This window comes from Anabas testudineus, chromosome 10 (genome assembly GCF_900324465.2).
Source record: "Anabas testudineus chromosome 10, fAnaTes1.2, whole genome shotgun sequence".
In the NCBI taxonomy this organism is placed as follows: domain Eukaryota; kingdom Metazoa; phylum Chordata; class Actinopteri; order Anabantiformes; family Anabantidae; genus Anabas; species Anabas testudineus.
The window spans coordinates 15438469-15451809 of NC_046619.1; positions in this window are offsets into that span (position 1 = coordinate 15438469).

Consider the following 13341-nt stretch of genomic DNA (forward strand, 5'->3'; position numbering starts at 1 on the left):
ATATTTATATTTATATTTCTTCACTTGTTCTCTCACAAGTGAAAGGAAACCTGCACCTGTGTTGATGTCTTCCACCTCTAATCCAGCCCTGAGCTTCGGGTCTGATTTTAAATCCTCCTAGACTGACGTCTACAATTGTCGCTTCTCAATCTTTTCTTCGCTGGACTTGTTAAATGATTGACAGGAGAGATGAGGTCAGAGTGCAAATGTGTTTCTGCATCAACACGAGCAGCCAGTTGTGGGTGTGAGTGCTCTGTTTTTACTATACAGGTCATGTAAAACGGCAGAAGCTATGCACCTAACACAATGAAACTGAATTGCCATAGGGGGGACACTGTAGTGTAAATGTAGGGTAACTAGACAACAATAAAAAGCATAAAATATTTTTTTTTCTGTGTGTCTGAATTCCACTCTACCTAATAACATCATACGGTATGTTTTGTTTGATGCACCCTTTTTATCATTATTATATAAGAAAGCAACATGTGATAACATGAGCTGTCGGGCACTGTTAATTAAACTTCTCAAAGTCTTTCAGGACCCCACAGGTGTATGAGGCTGACCAGACCTTAGCTCTGTGCTGTGAATTATGTGCAGTCATTGAACCCCTCGTGTTATTAATTTGTCCCACACTGAGAGGTGCAGCAAAACTAACAGGAGTGAGGGCGAAGCCTTATGTTTATGGTCACAATAAACAACGGCTCCAAACTCTCGAGTCACTCAGACATGTTTTATGCTGTGCTACAATGATTGCAAAAGTGTTTTCTAATGATCAATTGGCCTCTAAATTTATTGATAAACTTGAATTTGCGACATGTTTTAGATATTTTTATATTTTATATTTCCAGCTAGGATAGTCATTTAAAACATTAACAATGTCTGTCAATGTTTTATCAATTTGACGTCATAAAATCTGCTTTTCCTCCTAAAAAGGGGGATTTCTAAGTGATCAGAAACCTTTCAATGGTAGAATGTTTTTTTTATTAAGAAACATATCAAGAAAACTCATCAGCTACTTGTTTGTTTTCCTCGATGATACTTCTCTGCACTTGACAAGGCAAAAATAAGTACTGGTAAGGTAATCACATAGAGAATAGGCAGTACTGAGTTTATGAGAATGCAAAAGAGCTAATGACTAGATGCTAGTTCTGTGTCAGGCTGAGTTAAATACATATGACTTATCATAGTGACATCTATCTATTACACAATTCATTATTATGGTATCTAAAAATCTGTTCTTCAGTATTTAATGGATTATAAAAACACACCATACTCATTTTTACGTTTCTACTGCAACATACAGTGGATATACAGTTAGACATCATTTTAACTGAATACCATAGCACCCTAGTGATTAAAACGCTTCAAATATAGCTTAAAAACAAAACAAAAACCTATAAGACTGTCTAATGTAATCTATCTTTATCTAGAGCCACTGATCAAACATTTTTTTGCACATTATTTATAAGTCAGTTATCAGTTATTTCTGATTTGTTCCTCACTAATCCTTAGTAACCTCATTCTAGTCTAGTCACCAAAAATTACCACCAGGGGTCGCTAGTGTCCAACGTATTGCACTTCACCTCTCTTTCCAGTTTTAGTGAACACCCTGTTCTTCAAAAACCTTGCTCCATTATAGGTGCACTCATTCATAATCTACATCAACTGGACACAAAGTCATTTCAGTGTCTGTGTTTGGATGCATGTGCACCTGTGGGTGTGAGTCAGGGGATCCGGCGCCTGCCATCGGCCGTGCTGTAGCCTGGTGATGAGGCTCAAAGTTATGGACCAATATTAATAAATGGTAGCCCTGGCAACAGTGTTCAGTGTGTGAGTCAGAGGAGCTCAGGCAGAGGCAGGGCACCGCGGCCAAACATGGATGCTTTTCAGCAGCCTGGCTGTGAACCAGTGTCACATCTGTGCTGAACAAGAGTTAGAGGACGGGCTCGATCGTAATCAAGTCAACGTGAAATAATCACATCAGTGGGCTCTTACAGCACTGGACTCATTTTTGGGACCTGACACTCTGGTATTCAAAGATTTGTTTAATTTAGGCAAACGCATGACACACTGAGCTGTAAACCAAAGCGATTACATTTAATGGCTTGTGCAGCAGTGTTAGCAGCGATTTAAATACTATGAAGGATTAGAGTACAGTAAACAGTTGAGGAAGTACAACATGGGTGTTCCCCTGCTGGTCTGGGATTGTTTGGATGTTCTGTGATTGTGAGAAACATACCCCTCTATTTCTGAGGAGAAAATAATAATTTATAAGTGACCGTAATGGTTGCTGTGGATTATTTCGGTTATCAAATAGGCATACATCACTTAAACTGCTGCAGACAGTGGACGCCAGCCTCCAGGGCCCCAGGAGCCCTTCTAATGTGCTCTACAGAGGGACAATAGGTTGTATAGAGCGAAAGATAATGAGGGAACTTTGGAAACATATGGAGAAAGAGAAAGGCGATAAACAAGTAGAAGAAAAAAGAGTTAATTAGTATCAGCCCTGTCCTGTTACACAGTCATAGTGAGGATTTTGTGATCTCAGTCACGTATACAAAGTGCAGTCCTGTATGCAGCCGTCAGTCTCAGTGTAAAGTAAACACAACTGGCCATGTTGGGGTCACTCACTTCCAATCTTCGAGCTGCCTTTGTTTGCTGTGCCATTGCAGAGGCCAAGGGAAGCTGATTACAAATCGCACCACTTCCCCAAGATTAAAGCTACACAGTTTGATTATTTTAAACCAGTATAAAGTGTATTTCACAACTATTTTACACAGTTAATTAAAAATACAAAAAGAAACTGGAAGATTTAAAACTTTTAATTATAATATTTGCTGTTTTATTCATGTAGTGATGTGAAGAAATATTAATTATAGTCTTATAACTGATTTGTTTCTCATCATCCACACTAGAACAAGTGCATTAACACTAATCAGGTTAAGCTCCTACAATACTGTCATATTTTTAAAAGTACAAATACTGAAGTGAATTTACACATGTTGATTCACACAGCAAAGCAAACAAAGAGGATTTCACCAAAACAGAATGAATCTTGCACAGCCTATGCATTTTACACTGATGGTTATCATATCATAAACATCACTAAAGAATGCAAAGCTTGAAGACCCAGATTTCTATGTCTAAGGTAACTTAGACTGCTATGCATATTGCAATATCTCTATAATCACTTTGTGATCAAGTTTCAGAACACCATTTTGTCAAGAATATTTTGAACAATAAAAATTAATTTAAAGTGATATTTACTATAACCCATGTACAATTTCTGCAGAGGGTTACACAGTGCATATTGTGCAGTGTTTTGAGATTCCACTGGAGATAAGCAGTGATCAGAAACATGTGCTGCTCTTGGAAAAATCTAACTTCTTTTTATCTGCACCATAAAGAATCCCAACATCTTGAAGAAATTACAAGATTTCAACACCAGCTATATAAAACAGGTTTCCCCTTTTTCTCTTAAAGACACAATACATAATTTGGGGTGGTTTGTCTGAGAGGGAGATCTCCTCCTCTCATTGTGTTGACAAAGTGCTCTTAAATAGGGCTGGGAGCCCAAGTGAAACCAGATTGTTCAGACAGATAGAGGAAGCAGAAGATAACGGGCGATAAATCAGACACCGTTGAGAAACAAAGGTTTGCTGCCAGAGATTCACATAAAGAGCAGCAGTAACACCTTTCTGCAGTAGCAACCACCAGGACAGATACTGCCTCTTTTAAAATCTGTTCTGTATAAGGATGTTGTGACGTTTTCATTGCTTTGTCATAAAGTATACAACTATGGAGTGTAAAATACAAACATGACAACACGAGAGTCACATTAGAGGGAGATTAATTGTTAAATTGATCATTTGCATTATTAAATGTCAACTGTGACGTGTCTAGGAACTACAAATAGATGTAGTTGTGTATCTGTGGAGATTTTCATTCTGTCTTTCCCAGAGATACTGTATCGGCTAATAAAGATGAAATAGTGATGCAGAAGTTTTCAACAACAAACAGTGCTCACAGTGAGACCACATAAGGAGGAGGGAATAACTGGAGGGCTCCGGACTTTAAAGCAGGAATGCAGACAGGATGACAATTGAGGCAGTAGCTGATGACGGAGTCCTGAGTGCGATTGCCTGTCAATTCAGCTGCAGATGAATGAGCTGGTTGGCTTTGAAGCCGTGGCAGGTCACATGCCTGCTGTCTCTGTGTATGTGTATGTGTGAGGTAACCAGGAGTGAGATAGGGAGAAATACTGGGATTACTGGAAGGTCGGGAGATGTCAAATGAGATGGATGCAAGACTTCTTTGGAGCTCAAGTCACATACACACACACAGAGGTGAAGAGATGTCAGTCCAGAGGCACCAATGCTTCATTACCGTGCACGGATACACAGATGTTGAAGTGTAAATGCACGTGCACACTTACAACAAAAACAGGTGTGCTCGTACTAGCATGTATGTTCACACGTACAAACTTTAGCCATGGAGTCAGCTTCCAAACTCCTTACATCCTTCTGAGCTGCGCTGCAATCAGCAGGATTAATGAAGAGGTATCACGTTTTACAGTAAAGCAGCGTGTGAGGCTCTGGAGAACCAGCGCCTGGAGTCTGCAATTCCTCAAGTCTGTCTTCAACAGTGTAATCGACTTTTAGGTTATGAGATAGTGTGGTTAAGGTGATTTGTACAACTTTGTGGCACAGTTGAGTTATGTTCCTTAACAAGACCATCACATGCAATCTGCTACTTTCCATAGACCAAACACCCTCATGAAGACCTACTGTGTAAATACTGCACTGCTGAATGTCAGAAGGTGTTTGCTGATGAAATCCATGATGCTTTAAAACTATTTAATACTTAGAAAGTGCTGCTATTAGTGAAATAAATCAGTGAAGCTTAAGGCAAATAAAAAAACAACTTGTTATTAAAGACTTTGGGAATTACTGTGACTGTGACCGTGGTCAATAGAAATTAAAAGAGAGAATCAAAAAGGGAAAAGACCCGTTCAAAACGTTTGATTCACATTATATTTCTGTGTCTGTCTGAAACCTTTGGCTCATTAAGTAGTTCTGTCAAGGTCACTGGCTGCTATCGTTCTGGGAGGCTAAAAAATACTGGCTGATCCAAGTGCAGCTGGTGAGGTGGTGGCATGTTTGGCAGAGCATGATAAACAGTGTGTGCTTGGTATGAGGTGACAGAGTCTTGTTCCAATACTCCAGGGCTCTGGACACACACCAGGGAGACTTGTTATGCATCCATTTGTCTCCCAGAGTGTCAAATTCCAAACTGCTAAGGGAATTACCCCACTTGTTGCCGGCAATGAAGGGCATATCAGTGGAGAGTACAGTAGATGAGTGTTAGAGCAGCAGGTTTCTATTGATAAAAGCCTGATAAAGACTGGAGTGAGTGTATGATATGTTAATAGTCAACAGAGCAGTGTTACTAATCCTTCTTTATCAGTGTTCGAGTCGGGTCGGGATGAAAGCAGCAGAGATTTGGGGTGTGTAAGCAAACACAGACAGAGCCGTGTGTATTTGTGTGTGCACGTGTGGACGTGTGATTTGCACAGTCTCGAATCTGCGGTGCGTCTGACAGCATGTTAAAACAAAGATCACAGTATAGAGGCCCGAACAGTGACCCAGATACTGAGTGTGAGAGAAACAAATCCGAGTGAGGTCAAGAAAGTCTTCAGGAACCAGACTCAGAAACGCTAGTGTGTATTCACTGTAATCCAAATATGATAGCAGAGTGCTGCACTGGAGACAAAGGGTGGACATAGTAGAACAAGACTAAGCAGGCAGTAAGAGCAAAAGACTGTATTGTGGTAAAACAATACAAGGAGCTGGATACGTGTAGGGCATGTTAGGGACTGGTGAGACATAATAGTGTCCAGGAAATCCAGCTTAAGTAATAAATCCATGATTTTGAAGACTTGGGAGACACCAAAACACTGCACAGCGGATTATAATACTATGGAACCAGATTTATTTCTGCAAATATATCACGTTTTTGTTTGAGGTGGTATCTGACAGGTCCCTGCAAGAATAAAGTTGGTCTGAATGACTCTCAGGTTAGCCACAGTGACTCTGTACCTTCAAAACAAGTGCACATTTTTGAAAAATCTGCCGAAAAATAATGTAATGTAAAATGTCATCCATCCACAAATACGGCCAATCAAACGTACCTGTACTGATTAGTCATCAGCTGCCTCCAAATAATAAAACAAAGTCGCAAACAGGAGCTGGTTTGTTCAGCTCAACACACTGAGTTACTAAGGGATGTGATGTAATAAAAAAAAAAAAAGCTGACAGATCTGCCATTTTTAGTTTGTTTCTTTTGTGCAGTTGAAGAATACTTAAGTTTTCTAGTCTTTCTACGGCAAAAAACAGAAAAAAAAATCTATTTCACTTTTAGCTTAAACCGTGTAACATGATTCTTTCCTTTGTACACCAACCACTGTACACCTGCACGACCTTTCAGTTGCTTTTTTAAAGTACTTCAGAAACTCAATTCTTCAGCTCACAATGGCTCGTTTTGGACCAAAACGTGTAAAAGACACAGATGTATTTAGGTCGGAATCATCACTGTGTGTGCGATCAACATCTAACTACCTCAGAAAACAGCTTGAGAAGCATTCCAGGATCTGAGTTACTGATAAAGTTGTCACTCCAGAGAGAAGAAATAAAATTTTACTTAAAGGAAATCCTTGGAAATGGCATTGTTTTATTTGGCAATGAAGAAGTAGGTGGAAAATAAGTACTTTTTTTTTTTTTTACAGTTGAATAATGTGCAGGAGGCCGCTCTACAGCTCCAGAAATAGCTAAAGCTCAAACCAGCATGGTTTCAAAACAATGCACCGCACACTGGACTCCATCAGACTTCCGTTGGCTGATATTCTGAGCCATTTTAATGACGTCCGGAGTCCAGAAAAGAGCGGTGAAGTCAGGCGAGAGCTACACAGTCCACAGGAAGATATTGACTTAAGGGACCAAAAGAAAACACCCAAACAAGCAGGCAGGCGAGTTAGTAAACAGGAAAATACACAGAGGAAGGCACCTGGTTCAAGTGCATGGTGCCTTCAGGGACACGGGACACACTCCGGCTCATGCTGTGTTGTTTCCTATTGACACACCGCGTTTCCTTACTTTCGGATATCCTGTGTGTGTGTGTGTGTGTGTGTGTGTGTGTGTGTGGGCCAGTGAATCTGTCATTCTGTCAGCTTGTTTGCTCAACAATATCTAACCATTAATTGCACTTTGGACCCATTTTAAATAACAAAGGATGTTACTGTGTGTGGAGGAATGTCATTGTGCTCGCTAATTTCCATTGATGAACAAGTGATCATCACAAACCTGTGCTCCTGAAGTCCACACAGATATTACATGACTCAATTCCTGCAGCTTGATTAAAAGTGGATATGCTTCTTTTGCACAAATCCTTAATCATGGATAAGTAAATTAGAGACAGCAGGTTGGAAGGAAATGAGGAAACATCTAATGAAAAATCTCTGGAAGGATTTACTGATGTTAATGAGTCACTAGTCTGCTATAATCAATCTTTTTACAAAAACAGTGGAATAAATGACTGTGTGTTCTTAAGGGGTCGCTCGTAATATGGTCATTAATCCACAGACAGCTATCACTCGACTCTTCTCTACAGAGCTTTTCTTGATCTTCCAGCTCAATGCTTTGGATTTGTGGCCAATAACTTTACCATTGTATATAGGTAGTAGTTGCTACTTATACAGAAATGGAGCACTCTGCAACTTAGGAACCAGGTATTTGCCCTTGATGAGTTGGGGGAGACCAAACACTGAGCTTAAAGTGAATTAAATATTGGGCTTCTTTTATTATTTCGCCAAAAAATATGCATATAAATGTCTAGCATACGCTGGCTAATGTTTATCATCTTCAAACATCTGCAAACTGGTACTAATTACAGCTGTGGCATTTGTGTTGGCTGGACTGGATTACCAAAGTTACTCAGTGGAAAACAACTGTTGTTATCAGCACTGTCTTTCTTTAGTGAGATGTATGTTGTGCATCTGTTTACACCAGTGAAAACATAACCTAACATCTTTGTTACTGCACAGGATGTTTTGTACAGTATACACCATCAGCAGCACCATCTCAGCTTGCGTGTGAAGTGGTTCATAAACACTTGGAGCAGTTTGCAATGCTGTTTAAACAGCAGCTGGACAAATACAGCTGGATTAAAACAGACATAAAACACAAAACGGTGGGGAATCTTGACATGAACTCATGATAAATGGGAGGACTGCATGTCAAACTTTGTTAGTCAAGTAAACCCATTATATGCACTGGTTGAAAGGAGCTGAGGCTGTTGTCAAAAGCAGCTTTAAGACCATGAGCTGTTTTTTGATGCAGATATTCAGGGGAACAGTCGCAGAGGAAAACTAATGCCATTCTCATTTTTCGCTTGTTAGAAAAAGTGTAAAATCTCATTATTATGCTCCAGAGAGACTGTCATGGTACTAGAAAAAGATAATGAGCAAACTTGGAGACAAACTTGGAGGGGAAGCCACAAAAGTAAGGAAGAAATCTTAATATCAGTGTTGAGTCACCTTTTCTATCGTGTTTTTAAAATAAATTGGAGAAAGACAATATATCTATAAATGCAACAAATCATTCTACACCCAAAAGTATAATTCTGAATGTGATTTATTGTAAACTATTAAAACCAGAATGACTTTCAGTTGACTAAAGCTGTTACATCACTCTGAAAGAACAATACAATTTATGTGAAATTCAGCCCATGTAATTGCTGCAGGCACAGATTTTATAACCTCTCTTTGAAGGAGAATAAAAACAAACCTCTGAGCAATGAGGCTTTGCTGCTGCAACCTGGTCATGTGCTGGACTTTTATGGGTGTCAGCAGTGACCAGTGGAAAAATGGAGTCGCTGCAGTAGGCACGCACACACTGACCTCAGTCGACATATCATCCAGTGTGCCTGTTCGCTCAAACACCCTCTTCACCCAGCTCTGATGACAAATGCTATTTATAGCAGGTTTTGACTGTGTTATTTCTGAGCTATACCTTTCACTGTACCCTTATCTAACATTTTAAAGTGATTAAACCAGCCCACATGTCCCTGCTGTATCACTGTGAACAAATGTTATTTTACCCTTTAAAACCTGTCAGCCCATGACAGTGTGACAAGCCAAGCATAACACTGAATATATAACTAAAAAAGAAAGGCAGAGAGAATGCATTGTGTCTCACAATCCATTTCATTAATGCTGCAGAAACAGGATTTCAGAGAATTAGATTAAATATAGAGGATAAAATGCTGCATTGAATCATTATTGCTGTGGTACTGTATTTTCATTCACATGTTTCTGATTAAACTGACTTTGCACTGTGATCTTGAACAATGGAATCCTCTCTATATTACAAATGTGTGTGTGTGTGTGTGTATTAATACTTGGCAATAATATGCGACTTTGAGTCCAAGTCCAAGAATCCAAGACCGTGTGACATATTTAGGGTTGAAACCAATAGTTATTTTCATCTGCTAATCTGCTAATTATTTTTTGATACAATGATTAATTGCTTTGCCTATACAGTGTCACAAACAGAAAGAAATGCCTGTCAAACAAAACATGAAAACGTTTTGAGTTCTGGCATTTGAGAAGCTACAACCTGCAAATGATTTTTGCTTTAAAAATAAGCAAGCAGCAAAGTGTCAGCAGCCACGCTCGCAGCTCTGTGAGGCTGCACTTAGACACAGCTGTGCTTTAAGCTACATGCTTGTTAAACAATTAACATGCTACAGGCAACCAATGCCAATGCTAAGACCCTGATTACAGGCTTACAGGTACTGTACAACATTTCCATGTTCAGCATTCAGCCTCAGATGATGTGAATCTTGTCATTTTTGAGGAGAAGGGACCTCTAAAGTACTAAATTACAGTTTATGTTAATTTCTGAATGGGTTTGTGGTAATCCATTCAATAGCTACTGATATCCATCCAAAGTGGTGGACAAACCCACATTGTCATCCTTACTATGCTACTAGTTGGCTGAAAACCTCAATTAAATTGGTGTGGATATGAAACAAATAAAAAAACTGACCCAATATGGTCTGCATTGGTTGCAGTATAAATAGTTGTGAGCGTATGAACATAAATAAATCGAGGTGCTGCTGGAACGCGGGCCGATATTCATCTTTTACTACAACACTTCCAAGGCACTAAATCATGTTTGTTTATGGTCGCAGTCTCATAATCATTTTGTGTATATTTAGAATCGAGTATTTGAGGCTTCTTTACATTCTTTCTAAGTTAAAAACAAAATGACAACAAGTCAAACCAGGTGACCAGTCAGGAGCAGCGCTCCTCGGATCCATCTACTCTTCATTATATTGTGCCGTAGCCTCTAACTGTGAAGCAAAAATAAGCAAGACTTCTTGGTTAAACAAAAGTATGGTACTCATAAATCTCCCAGAGGCTCCTCCAATATCTTCTAGGTCATCACTGCAGCACAGCAGTGTGGCACCTTCTAGGTTTGGGGGTCTTGAAGAAAAGGGAAAGACATGACACACTATAACAGCTGGGAATCTGAAGTCCTGCTGAGCTGCTACAACCCATCACTGAGAATTTCCTGATTGAATGTCTAACCTTTCAGCAATTGTGGCGACAGCATGCAGTGCATAACACGCTTTTTTCTCAGAGAGGGCATTTTTACCATGTTACAGACAGTAAAGGAAAGAAATATTGTCATTGAAAGTGACATTTTATTTTAAATATCCCATGACCCCGTCAAGTCAGCCATGACTAATAGAGACACTCTGTCTGTCTATCCAACTGCACTGTTTTCAGGTATCAGTGTCATCCTGAGACTCATAACAGAGCCTTATGGGTCTATTTAGACTCATAACATACACTAGATCGGTTCCAGATCCACAGAATCAGGTGTTTGCGGAGCCATTTAAACCCTATTACAATGTTTTAATAGTTGGTGTTAAACAGGGAGTGACTCTTGTAAATCTGTCATATTAAAAAACTCTTCGGACATATTTTAGCGTTGATTTGAAGCTTCATATTACGTCTTTAATGTTTCACTTTTTAGTTCTACGGGGAAAAAGCCGATTAGCAACAGTGTTGAAGAGGAACGCTGTGATGTTGAGCTTACAGAAAAATCAAATGCAGTTGCCATCATTGGGTTTTCATCACAAGTGCTGAAACATATACCAACAAGACAGAAGCAGAGAGTTGTGCAGCTCTGTTGAAGACACAGGTGAGCTTTCAGACACAACCTGTGGGTTTCTGCCAGTGAAGCAGGTTTTCAGTCACACGTTTCTTCTTTCCTCTCAAGTGTCTTTCAACATTTGGGTCTGTTTTTAGATCATGTCTCAAGCAAATGAAGCAGCCACCAAGAACACAGTGATCCAATTTCTGACATTGTCTGAGATTCTGAGTTCCCCAAATAGACAATCTACCGCCCAGCTCCACCCTGAGATTCTGTCAATGAAACAGGACCAGTGATAAGCGAACAGCTATGGTGGAGGCCAACACCAACTTGCTGAGAATGTGTACACAACTCTCACTCTGACTATACTATGAGAAGGTTGGATGCTGCTACTCCCTTGTGTTGAATGGAGACAGAGATCGAGATGCCTCCCGGGCACGCTGGAGGGGTTTTTAGGTCATGTGGCCTGTGAACATCTCGGGATTCCCCAGGAGGAGCTGAAAACATGGCTAGGGAGCAGCACATCTGGATTATCTTGCTGAACCTGTTACCACTGAGACCCATTATGGCAATGGTTACATCATTTTTCATGCAAAAAAGTAAACTGATGATGAAATGTTTGTGTTTTCTCACAAACATTTAAGAATTTTACTGAATAACTAGAGGTAAACTGATAAACATATTGCTTTTTAAGCCAATGTGCATATTTCAAACATGCATTCCAACACATTAGTTCACATTGTGTCAATAAACAACCACAATCAATCACACCTCCAGCACAGCACAACAGCCTCTCGACCTTGGCCTCTACCTCAAAGTCAAAACAGTGGCAACAATAACACAATGGAATTTCAAGTATATTAAGTCTACAGGTGCTCAATATCAATGATGAAGAGCTGTTTTCATCAAACAATAGCTGCATTCTTGGCTCTCCTGGTGGATGTGGAGGCGATGTTCAGGTTGACATTCTTCACTGTTTCCTCGACACATGCAGCGCTACCTGGAGGGCCTTGAGCAGCCCGCATATTTTCCAGAGAGCACATCCTCAGCAGTGATGGACCAGAGATTCCAGCAGCTTATAGGCAGCAGGTGTGAGGCCAATGCGGACTTTCCAAGGATGTTAGGTGAATGGAAGACTCATTAATGTCTTCCCCCCTACCCTTTACAAACAAAAGGACTGGAATGCAGGAGGATGCCTGTCGACATGCCGCAGATGGAGGAGATACGGTCCTCTGAATAGGATCCTGATCACTGGTCAAAGATAGTGTATACACTTGGGCTCGCTGGGACTTTTTCAGCTGGGCCCAAACAAAAATAAAAGCTGAAACCCCCTGGAATAACCCCCCTCTATAGGGCTTTAAACAGACAATACAATAATTTGAAGCCATCCGGTCACAACTGTTTCTCAATCTGGTGTGGCAAAAAAATATTTAAATCAGTGAAAAGAACCCAAAGGACAAATGTATGTGTTTGTAAATTGGCTAAATGTCAAAAGAACAAAGAGTGATCAGAAGAAAAGAGAAGATATTACCACTTTCTGCATCTGCCATCTGACTCTAAGCACATTTTAAATATTGCCATGGTGATTGCTGGAGATGGTCTTGAGAGCTGAAATAGCCCATAATTGCTCTATCTCAGCTTGAGTGAATTCTCAAAGGGCTTAAAGTGCAGGGAACAAACAACGCAGCTCTTAAACAGCAAAAAAGACACAATAAAATACCACTTTGAGCAGAAACATATGTGAGTTGTTGAAATATAATCACTTGGTTATTTTTAGACACAGATGGTTGACCCAATGGGCTGTGTCCTACTGTTGATACCTGATTAATTCAAATAAACACAAAACAAATACACCCTGTTTTATCAGGATGCAAGGTTTTACAAAAATGCAACAAAATTAATTTGCCCAAGCTAACTCTCCATATTTGTTTTTGGTAAGCTGCACCCCACAAACCATAAGAATGTTGAATGTTGAGGTTAAATCATGGGCAGCTGCTCCCAGCTCACACGTTATAAAGCTACAAACTGGTGTCTGTTACCTACTCAGCAGAAAAGTAGTGGTGCAAAGTAAACAATGAGCTGAACTTTTAGCAAACTGAAAGTCACTGACATGCTGTTGTTA